Source organism: Cimex lectularius, unplaced genomic scaffold (assembly GCF_000648675.2).
Source record: "Cimex lectularius strain Harlan isolate CLEC.00 unplaced genomic scaffold, Clec_2.1 scaffold151, whole genome shotgun sequence".
Lineage (NCBI taxonomy): Eukaryota > Metazoa > Arthropoda > Insecta > Hemiptera > Cimicidae > Cimex > Cimex lectularius.
Genome location: NW_019392786.1, coordinates 140,973 through 153,161, shown reverse-complemented (window position 1 = coordinate 153,161; position 12,189 = coordinate 140,973). Strand labels below are relative to the sequence as shown.

General features: G+C 32.8%; 1 pseudogene; it reads right to left on the bottom strand.

Moving 5' to 3' along the window:
* Positions 1-10,115: 10,115 nt before the first annotated feature.
* Positions 10,116-11,712, bottom strand: LOC106662651 (annotated as a pseudogene).
* Positions 11,713-12,189: the final 477 nt, after the last annotated feature.

Here is a 12,189-nt window from a genome sequence, read left to right as displayed (position 1 = left end):
ACAATTAATAACACTACCTTGGCAGACGACTAGATCATGCCATTACAAGTATTATTTTGTTATTTTGTAAAAAAAATGTAATATTTTGTTTTCTTTTCTAAATATACTTTTATAAATAAAATAATAACACTACCTCCACTCATCTAAAATTAGCCAGTAAAGGCGAACTTTTAAATCTTCATTTTAAATTAAGACTTTCATGCTCGAAAATGATCAATTCAATCTGGTTCAATTTCCAATGCTTGAAATTAAACTTAACCCCCCAATTTTTTTTTTCAACGGTTTGCAACAGCAAAGGTCATATCAACCCTCAGTGTGCCGGTGTTTAAAAAAGAAAATTGTAGGTATTCCGGGTTTGGATGCAAGCCGGCCATTGGATTCGAACCCAGGACCTTTACATTACAGTGTCAACATCTAAACCGTTGCGGCCACTGACAACCCCATTTGTTGTTGCTATATTAAATTTAAAAAACTGTTCAACTGAAATGCCCAAAAACCATATTAAATAATGAATTATATAAATTATATAGACAAAGAGATATAAAACATGTTTACCAATATCTTGTTCACATTAGGCTTACCTCATTATTGTCTCCATTAGATTGGAATAAATTTGATTATGAACTGCCAAAAGTTAAAATTTCTTGGCTCCATATAGAGAATGCATAGGAATGCCACCTGATATGAGAATTGTGCTTGAGCACAGCAGTGAGTATTTGGGCCTCCAGTTTTGGTTTTTAGAGGTATGTTTTATTATATATATTACTGATAGTTTTGTGTCCCTAACATGTGTTATGTGTGAATGTATTTAATAGCATGAATACTTTCCTGCTTCCTGTGAAATATTGAATACCCCATCAACACTATACACTATATTCTGAACCAGTCGTTAAAAACAGGTATTTTCCCCAATGCGTGGAAAAGCACTTTTGTCATTCCTCTACATAAAGCTGTCGATAGATCTAATGTTTTCAATTACAGACCAATATCTATTCAATCCATGTTCTCCAAAAGATTTGATTCTATTATTTGTAATAAACTTAAAAANTTCTCTCCTCTCTCAACTACAGCTACATGTCCATTCGCACTCTCTTAAAACCTATAAATTATTTTATATTGAATTTCAAAGCTCTAACTACATGCTCTCTTCTCCTCTACACAGAATGATGATCAAGAGTAACAACATCTGCAATAGCATTGACTTCTTCAATAGTTCTGTGCAATCTGTGAAAAACCATATCCTACAACTTTAGTTGAATGCTTTTATATTCATACTGTACAAAATTATTACAATTTATTTCATTTACTGGTTCAACTAATTCTCGCACTCTAGTCTTATTATATATTTACAAAGAGCGTTATTTTCATTAAATATGTACCTAGTTATTGAAGTTTCAATTGTCTTTCAGCTTTATTTTGTTTCCTCTGCCTTATTTGGTTAGTAATTATGTCTTTCATTTTTGTTGTTCAGTTTTTTACTCTTTAATTGTATTTTTATATTTATCATTTATATTTACCATTTATATTATTACCATGTATATACGTCCTTATCTTTTTATATATATTATTTGTATTTTTACATATATCATTTATATTTTTTGTTATTGTAAAATGTCTTTTTTTATAGTGGATTTCGATCCGTAAATAAATAAATAAACCCTCAATTAGGTTACACATTATAGAAAAGGTGTAAAGGGAGGAATATGGAGTACTCCACCACCCTAATTGAGTGAATGGTGTGAAAATTAGAATGTATTTAAGAATGAGTGAGTTTGGATTTAGGAATTGATTGTATTGGCGGCTGAAAAGATCTAGCTGTTGATAGCCCCTGGAGCCCAACCATCAGCTGGACGAATAAGACCAAAGTCTGACTACGGATCACCAGCACCAGGGATGGAGTGATTCTTGAGATATGCTGGTAATTTATTATTGTATGTATAAAACAACTATTTCACTGCCCTATTTAATTTAGATAGTCTGGTCTGACTCCTCAGTCCAGAAGAAAGAATTTAGACAAATTTTGTCACCCTTTGGCCTAGTCTTCACTCGAGTAGAACTAGCCAAGTCTATAATTTCATGTTCCCCTTGGACTTTTATGTAGTATGAAAAATCAAACTGTTCAACAAGTTTTCATTTATTTTATTTAACAAGAGAGATAGTTTGACATTATTTATCGATAATATTTAGAACTTTTACATACAAGTTCATTCAGAGAATGCGAGATGTACAAAATAGTCGTTTTTTATTTTGGCTTGTTTTTCTACAATTTGTTAGAAAGGAAATTTTAAATGAAGCTTCCTTTTTTGTCAATTAGATTTGATTTATTAAATCATCAGGGCTACAAAAATAACTGCAGGTTACAGTTAAGGTAATTTATATAGCATTTAGATTTTAATATTTTACCTCTACTCACAGAAATTAATATTTTAAAATTCACAGTTTTTATTTTAAAAGGTCCTGCTTTAATGTAGCATTCAACTACAGTTTGGTTTGTTTTGGAAAATATTCATTTTTGAGAATAGCTTTTATTTTTTCTTCAATTTTTAGAACAATACTATACAACAATACCGTTTTCAGTTTTTGTTTACCAGAATGTTGATACCTGTATGATCATTTTTTAACTCTGTTAACAATATTTTTTCTTTTTTGGGGACTGCGGTAGTGAAATGGTTAAGGTGTCAGACACTCGGCTAGTTGATCCCGTGGTTCTGGGTTCGATTCCCATTGTTGTTCTGGAGTTTTTTCTGATGCCTAAGCGGACCAGTGGAAGGTCTGGGTGGGATTGGATCTCAGCAACCCTGAATTTGATCCTGATACTCTTTGGAAATGAGTTCTTCAATGGAAGAACACCAGCACGCCAAGGGCTCAATTTACACATTGCAAGCCCCCAAAAATGGAGCCAAGAAGGAGTGCAGTAAGCTATAGCTGTAGTGCTTAGAAAGGAACTCTTCCAATTAAAAAGAAATAAACAAAATAAAAAAAATGTATAAAAGTAAATAATATTAAAAAGAGTTTTTCTACCATTTTTTGTCCTTTTTATTTGACTACATTCCACAACATTAAATCCTTCAAATATTTACAAAATAATTTATAACACAAATTCAAACTAGTGAACACTTATTTCAATTTTGTGTAAATAATCATTTCTCTAATTTTTCTTTTTCTAATTCTGTCGTTTTTAATTTTTTATTGTAACACTTATTCAAGTTATAATAATATTTTAAGCCAACTCCTGCCATAATTACTTTGTAATTATCAGTTGCTTCTGGAAGAAGTTTCTTTCTTTCTTCAAATACTTTTTTCTGATAGTTGAAAATTTTACGCTTCACATTCATATTCAACGAATGAAGAAATGCTAGCAACAGTTTTTCCACTTTGAACAGTTTAGAGTTGTAAATGTTCAGCACCATATTTCTCCGTGCTTCTGTTGTAGTTATGGTTGTACAGTTTGATAAAGTATACGACTCGTTTTTTACTGCATTGAGTTTTTCCTGAAACTTGCTCTCAAGGATCCAAATTAAGCCTGTAGTTGTGATCTCAATGTTCAAAATCATCTTGCTAACTTCTTTCCGCATTGTATTAAATTTTTCTTCATCGGTCTCTGCCTTTAATACAAAATAGACAATATGATATTAAAGAAAACAATAAAAATTTGTTCACTGGCATGAATATGTATTTGTTCATGAGAAACATTGATGACATATAAGCACACATGTTAGACCATGCGACTAGACTATATAAGTTACTTAATTTCATTTAAAACCACCAAAAAATTCTAGATACCAAATTTTTAAACTTTGTATCCTTTGGTACGAATAAACAGTATATTTTGCAAATATTTTAAATGGATTATTGCTGAACTGATATGGATTTCCTTCATCCAAGCAAATGGTTATTCAACTATTAAAGTGCAATTTAATTAATGAAAATTATGGATGTTAATATTTTTATTTTATGAACTGTACTTACAAATGCTGATGCAATGGTTAGAGCCAAAATATATACGATCCTGTTCATTGTGGGAATATAACGAATCAATTAAAAGTAAAATCAAAAAGCTTCCAAGTCCTAATGTACTGTTTTACTGCGTTGGTTCCACTATCTGATGTGTCATTTAAAAATGATTATTTTGTAAATGCTAATGTCAACTCTGATGAAAAACATAATTTTTTCATCACCACCTGTACTAACAAAAAAAAAACAAAAACCAAACAATGCACGGGTTTCTTCCTATATTTTAGACAATAAAAAGAAGCATTTTCATTTTACAATTTAATTTTTCTTTTAAGCAAATAAAATCTTTGTTGAAAAATTTGGTAATCCTACGTTTAATAAATTAACATTGTTCCACCAACTTTAATCAAATAAGTAAATTAATAGATTTTAAAAAAAGTCCAAAGAAAATTGGCTAAATCTTTTTAATTTTGCGCATAAACCGACATTAGACCTAATTATTTTCACTTTCTTCTCGCTCATTATATTTATAGTATTTTAATTATTGGTAATGATTGATTCGTCAATGATCTATTTGACATTATTAACCATATACTTATGTGGTCACACTTTCCTGATACCTGAAAATTTTGCTAAGGTCACCCCACTTGTAAAACTTAGAAAAGATCATATTTCATCTTTAAACTTGCTATAAAAAGTAGTATGAGTACAGCAGTTAGTTTTTTATGCGTCCCAGGTCACTGTGGTATAAAAGGTAACGAGGAGGCTGGCCGAGCAGAATGTGCTGCATCGAATGGTATTTACCATTGATGTAAGAGTTTGCTGTGTTTCTTTAAGGAAAAATTTGGAACCTCTGGCAATCAGAATGGCGAAATATCAAGGATAACAAACTCACAGAAATTAAGGAAAGTGTCAGACAGTGGGACACGGCAATGCAAAGATCTTGAAAAGAAGAAACCGTGCTGGCCAGGCTCAGGATAGGCCACACAAGACTAACACATGGTTACCTAATGGCCAGAGAACCTCCCCCAAGATGCACAACTTGTGGTGAAATAATCTGTCAACATGCAGAAACTACGAAGACCTTCGGGTCAAACATAAGCTTGGAAACAATGTGATCGAAATTTTAAAAGATTCCCCAGCTAACATTAGAAAGCTTTTTGAGTTCCTAACTGAAACTGGGTTGACCGATAAATTGTGACAAACAATGTGTAGGAAGGCGGGGTGGACTTGGGAGCGGGCGCGGCTCCTGGGGGGCCGGTGCCGGGGGTGGGTGGGGTTGGCCTCTGGGTTGAATTTGAACCCCGGAACTTGGGAGGGCTGCGGATGCTGGCACACCATGTGCAGCCCTCTGAGAAGTCTGCCACTGTCTCACCACAAAAGGTCTTGTGTGTAGAGGAGCCAGTTTGGGTGTCTGGTTCTTGCGTGGTCTTGTGGTGTCCGGTTCGTTATGGGGGTGCGCCCGCTCTTGATGTCCCTGCCCTCCTGGCCTATCGCTCTCTGTTTTCTTTTCTCATCGATTAATTCATCATCAACGCAGTTTTGACCCATCGTGGTTGTATGCCTTTATAATTAAATAAATAAAAAAAAACCTAACATGATTATGTCAAATGTATGATTAAATCATTCCACCATGTTAAAAGTGGAACTGAACAGATGGATGAAGAAAGAATGAACATACCAATGATGAATTCACCAGGAGCAAAACAATCCAAAAGTTCTTCAAATATCTCAACTAGGGAAACAAAAATATACTTCTATTTATGTATTTACATTTTAAATATATGAACTTTGCATATTAGCCAAGGAATGTTATATCTCATATGCCAAGCATATTCTTTTTTTTTAGGGGGGGGGGAAGGGTTGTGTGAAAAAAATTGCCAGGGGGTGTGAATCGAACCCACATCTGCAGGGTCTAGAGCCAAGAGTCTATCACGCTGACCTCTCAACTACCGCAGTCCCCTGACATTATTTAAAGATAATTCTATGTTTGACCATGGCAAAAAAATGTTCAGACCGTAATAATCAGATACTCTACTCTTCATTTTTAAAACATTTATTTTTGAGGCTCATTGCCAGATGATGATCAAGTTTCTACCTTGCCAAAAATTTATGTAAAAAATAACTTGTAAACCATCTGATAGCTTTTGTATGGATATTGTTCAATTAATTGGCAGGAGTAGCAATTGTACATTCATTCCACATAAGATTTTAAAAAAATGTTTAGGTATTTAAATTATCTAATTTTTTTTTATAACACAGATGAGGGAAATTGGTAAGAGATAAATATAGTTAATTGAATAGTCTTTTAATTTCCTAACAATTATTTGTTTGTAAATTTGAAATATATATTTTTATTTAATGAAGTATTAATAATTTTTGTTTTTCATCGTAACAATAATTGACAGAAAATTGTAATGCTCTGTATGTGAATAATATGACGACAGGTAGAATCATTAAAAATGATCCAATTCAAATTAATATTTATTTAATCACATTTCATACTACTTAGTTATTTTCACCTTTTTTATAACAATTATTTATTAGAGAACTATATTTAACACCAGTCGCTAACATATTAAACCCATCATGAGAATCCAACATTTCGAGTATGGCGCTAAGGTTTTCATAGTCGAATTTCGCTTTCTTAGCAGTTTCTTCAGATGGTGTCAGTATCAATTGTAGCATAGATAAAATTAACGACCTTTCCAAGGTGAAAACATTAGAGTGATAGACAAACAGTTTGAAGTGATTCCTGATATGGTTTGTCGCCTGGACGATGCATCTTCCGATTTTTTGAGAACGTGTCTCCCTTACATCCACGAGTTTTTTTTTAATATTGCCTTCCATAAAATTCAGAACTTTATTTGTGACCGTCTCAATATCGTTAATTGTTTGACTAATATCCTTCAGCAAATCATCATAATCTTCATTCTCTGCCTTAAAAATACATCAAATTAAGGTGGTAGATATGAGTTAACTGATGTAAATAGCAATTAGTGATACAAGCAGCAATAATTTATAATCATAATCTTCATGAACAGTTAAGTTTTTATGATATAACAAAAAGTTGACATTTTTGCTCTGAGTCAAAATTTAATGAGGCAAATCTACTTTCAATTTGTCAACTTTACTGTACACACAAATGCCCTTTGGCACAGACACAGACACACTCACATGCACGCACATGCACTTATGGTTAATTATACAGTTAAACTATAAATGGAAAAACTTACAAAAGCAACAGCAAAGGTGAATGTCAAAAATATAAAAATTTTAAACATTTTGTCCGAGTACTTCTTTAATATAAAGTTTCTTTCGTGTTGTACTGTAGTGCTGTGTTTACCATTACAACAGGTGGGTTCGTAAATAAAACGTTATTTGAAATGTTAATTTTATTTAATATTGGAATGTTTACTTTGCATTCTGAAACACTTGTATCAATTAACTCTTAAACTTTTTTTTTTCTGCGTCGGTATATTGGATTGGCAGAGAATCGCAGTTAGTATTGATTGAATCTGTACGGGCAATGATGATGGTTCATGACTTATGGATAATTTGGCATTGGCAAGATCCAGCTTTTACTTGGATGATTGAATATGATTTTATCAAGAAATCGATGGTAGCCCGTAGAGTATGTGAATCTTAGACGAAGGATCACCATTACTTGATTAAGAATTGGCCAGTCAAAGTTGATTCTTGGCCGTATGTTGCTCAATGTGTCTGATTTAATTGAAATGTGTCATTCCTTGGCTCCATATAGAGTGTGTAAGAATGCCACCCAATATGAGAATTTTGCTTGAGCACAGCATAGAGTATTTGGGTCCTCTGTTCTGATTTTTTAAGTAAACAGGGCATTTAGTGTATTTAGTGCTAAGAGATATCTTATTTTGTTCCCTTTGGTGTTTATTGAAAGTGGATGTGTTTTTTAGTTTGAGTGTGTAGTGTGGAAGGGTTATAGTCATCATACAATCAATCCTCAATTATTTATAAGAGTGATAGAAAAATACCAACAACTCCAACACCCAAATTGAGTGAAAGGTATGTAAATATGAAATAATATATTTAAGAGTGAGTGGGATTAGATTTAAAAACTGACGATGAAATGACCTAGATGTTGGCCACTGGAGCCTAACTTCGGCAGACGGATAAAACCAAGGTCTGACCTCAGTCTGCCGAAATCCGAGTAGGTACATGTCCAGAATCGAGCTTTCAACACCCGTCTAACTTTCTAATATATAGTTTTCTTTATTTAAATAATATCTATGGGTCACCATGTTTTGAAATTGATTCATTTTGTGAAATAGGAAAAGTTTTAAGTAATGTGTAGGACAAACAATAAAATAAAAACTCTTTTCAAGCTAACTTTATTTCATTTTTTCATACATTTTTTTTTAAATTTAACAATGACAGAAAATAGAGGCAGTTCAGTAAAATTCTGATGAAAGGTGATCTGTGTAAGAAAATAAATAAATAAATAAATTGTATACAAATTACTTATTACAAATTTTTGTTTGAGACAAATATTCATCTAGGACAGTGTTATATGTGACATTCTCTTGAGCGTCGAAAAACTCACCAAGGGCAACAATGTTCTCATATGTGAACTTTGCACTTTCATAATTTTCACTAAATGATGGTATAATAAGTTGTACAACAGAGATTATTAATTCCCTTTTGTAGTTGAAAAGTTTAGTGTTGTAAATAAACAATTTGAAATCGTTTCTAATATTGTTCGTCATGGTGGTTGTGCATTTAATGACGGTTCGGTTTTTTGACGCTTTTGCTTCCACGATTTTCCTCTTAATTTTGCGTTCCATATTATGCAAAGTGGCATCAAGGATGGTAGTGTATTTGGCAACTACTTTACTGATGTCACTAACCAGTTTATTATCGATTGTCTTGCTAACCTTAAATAAAAAAATAAACGTTTAGTAGATTATTTATTTAGAATTTATTTTATAAATTAGAAAACTACAGGTTCATCACTCCACAAACCTCAAGAAAAAATCTCACAAATTGATTATATTAGTTAAAATATAGTTTTTGCCTAATTAATACTTCTTTCACATTAAAGTGTTCCATTAGTTTTATTTAATCTATTTATCACACATTTTCATATTCTACCTATTGTCAAGATAGAAAAAAAATTCTAATCAAAATGTGAAATTTTTCTGTGCGTGTTGATATTTCCATATGTGATATCAGCGTTATAATTTTTTTGTACTTATTCACTTACATTAATAATGGCAAGGGTGAGGATAATAATTATCATTGTCTTAAACATCCTGGAAAGATTCGGTATTAAAAATATGACACAGGTGTTGTTAAAACTGAAACTGAGGCATAAACATGTTTTCAATTGTAAATTTTATCGAATAGGAAATATTTGAACTTTTTTAGTCTTTTGCACTTGTATAAACATTGAAGAGAATTCTTTTCATGAAACTAATAATGAACGTTGCAGTAAGGTACAAATATTATATAATTAAGCCTTTTTTTATCCTTGAAAAACAAAATGAATCACTGTAGAAATTTTCAATCCTTTTATTCATTTTGTAATTATAACCAAGACATTTTTATTGAAAGGATTTCTTAAGCAGATTATATGTTATAATTAATGATATACGAGGATTTGTTTATTGTATAAATGAAGGTTATTAAGTAATAATTGTTAAGTTTTTAAAACATTGTACATTACTAAATTTTTGAATATAATCAACTCTGCCCATCCTGTTTTTCAACAATACCGATTTTAAGTTTAATTTTGACTGTCCCACAAGATAAGTCTATTTGTGCTTTACTGAACAATTTAATTCATAATCGGCAAAATAGTTAAGGTAAATTAAGGGAGAATTATCCTCAATACAAAAAAAACTACATTTTTCTTCAAGTTTTATTGAAAAATCAATTTATAAGATGTGGATACAAACATTTGTCGATTACATATCTAATTTTCTAATATTTTCTCAGAACAAAATAATTTGAAATGTAATTTGTGAAAATGCTGTTCTTTAATTAAAAGTAAATCTAAGAAATTTGCACTACAATATGTTTTTAAGAGATCAAACTTGTAAAAATAAAATTCATATTTAAAAGAAATGGCCAAAATTTGAGATTTTAAAATGGCTATAAAACACATCTAAAATTATATAAAATCATTACAAGTTAACTCATTTATTGAAGAAAAAACATGTAAATTGAGCAATTCAATTTGAATTAATATCTTCTCTTTAATTGTTGATTTGAGATTACTCAATCAAAAAGGCCGAAACCGAGATCGTCGTCGGAAGATTCAGATTCCTCTTTGGGTGGTGGATTGGGAGAGCTGGCGCAAGTTTCCTGTTTCCCTTTTTCCTCCTTGACGGGTGCAGGAGCCGCTGCGAATTTGCCAGGATCCTTCAGGAATTCCTTGATGGTCCTCGCCTCCTCGAACACGATGTCGGTCTCGGCCGCGATGGCCAGAATTCTCTTGAAACCGTTGGCGATGCTGTGCGGCGTGGACGCGACGGTCGGGTAGCCGATCTCCAAGCAGACGGACGCCACGTTTCGAGCACCCGATACGAAGACCTTGTGGATGTCTTCTTTAGTTATGTCGAGGATTCCGGGGAGGAAGCACGTGCCGGAGTCGTATACCATGACAACGGAAAGGCCGTATGAAAACGGCGATATGTTGAGCATGTTGAGCAAAGTAGCCTCCGAAGCCCCGACTTTATCTCCTTCCTTTAGAATATGTACGTTGTTTATGATCTCGATGGTCCCTTTAGACACTTTGGTCGCTATCGAAAGTGCTTGGAAAAAGGACGTTTTCTCCGGCCCTATCCCCGTGTTCTGCGCTGGAATAGTAACATCGCATGGTGCTAGCGCACCCGCTTTTGCCGGCGCCCTTACTTTGTTCTCAAGTATTTTCGACCTGACATCCGAAAGTTCTTCCTTTGTGAAAACGAAGCCCACGTTGCCTTTTACGTGAGGAAGGAGATTTTCCAATGCGGGATTCCTCTCGATGTGACTCCTGATAGCTTTCCTCATCATCGTCTTCTTTCCCATTAGGATGATCGCCTGCCCCCTCAGGGCCAATCTTATCTGCTGCATCTGGTTAGAACCAACATTATCGGCTCCGACTATAAACAATTTCGGATACTCCTCTAACAATTGAATTAATTTCGTGAAAAAATTACTTTTCCAAACTTCTTTGTCTTCTCTGCCCATTTTTTAAGGTTAAAGACACAAAAATTTCTCAAAAAACAAAGTTCCAAAGAAAATTAACGCACCTCGTTTTTAATTAACCCTGAAGCTTTTCAACCTAGTTGTCTACGTGATAAGCACTCCGGGCCGAAAGTTCTTATGGAAATAATAAAATACACTTTCATTGAAACACATAAACTGCTTACGGAACATAAAGCCGCAGGAACCCTCGAACAAAAAACACGAAGCTTACCTAAGGGCGGTAGCCTAAATCCCGTGGAAAACGCTCTTTCCTGTTTTATTCGATTCTCGATTTTTTCTTGATGACCCGGCCGGCAGACCGAAAAACGGCGAATAACAAGACCAACAATTCCCTCTCTGTCTCAATAACAAACGAGTTTCCTGCCCAGAAACTTATCCTAAATACTTTTATATTTAGGATCCATTTTTATAAAATAAAATAACTCAACATAAAAAGTCAAGAGCTAAAATCATGTAAGCACACAGAGAAACAATCATGGAATCGTGAGTTAGTGCACAGCCAATTGGATTTTCCAACCGTTGAAATAACAAATGAGTAATATGCCTCCACGTGTCATCTGTCATCACTAGACACACTATTTCGACTAAAGAATAATTGTTCAAATTCAATTTCGGATTATATAGAAAATGTAGCCATTCAATTATAAACTGTAATTTACGGGGTTATTTCTCAGGCTGAAATTGGCAAAGTAAACAATTTTAAACAAAAGTTGTTTTATTAGAAACTTACTTACCATATAAATATAAAAAAATATTAATAAGGACTATTTATATTTTTCTTTTAAAATACACCAGAAAATATTATATACATTGTGAATTATTAAAAACATTAAAACAGCTGTATCGTCTCTAGAAAATGGAGGAATGGCTAAAAGTTCAAATTGTTTTCGAGACACACGTTCATATTTTATATTGCCTAAAGTTTATTATTAATACAATAATTAATTTATATTTCCTCGTTGGAGTTTTTATTCTATTCATTACATCTGATTTATCGTTTTTTTTGTC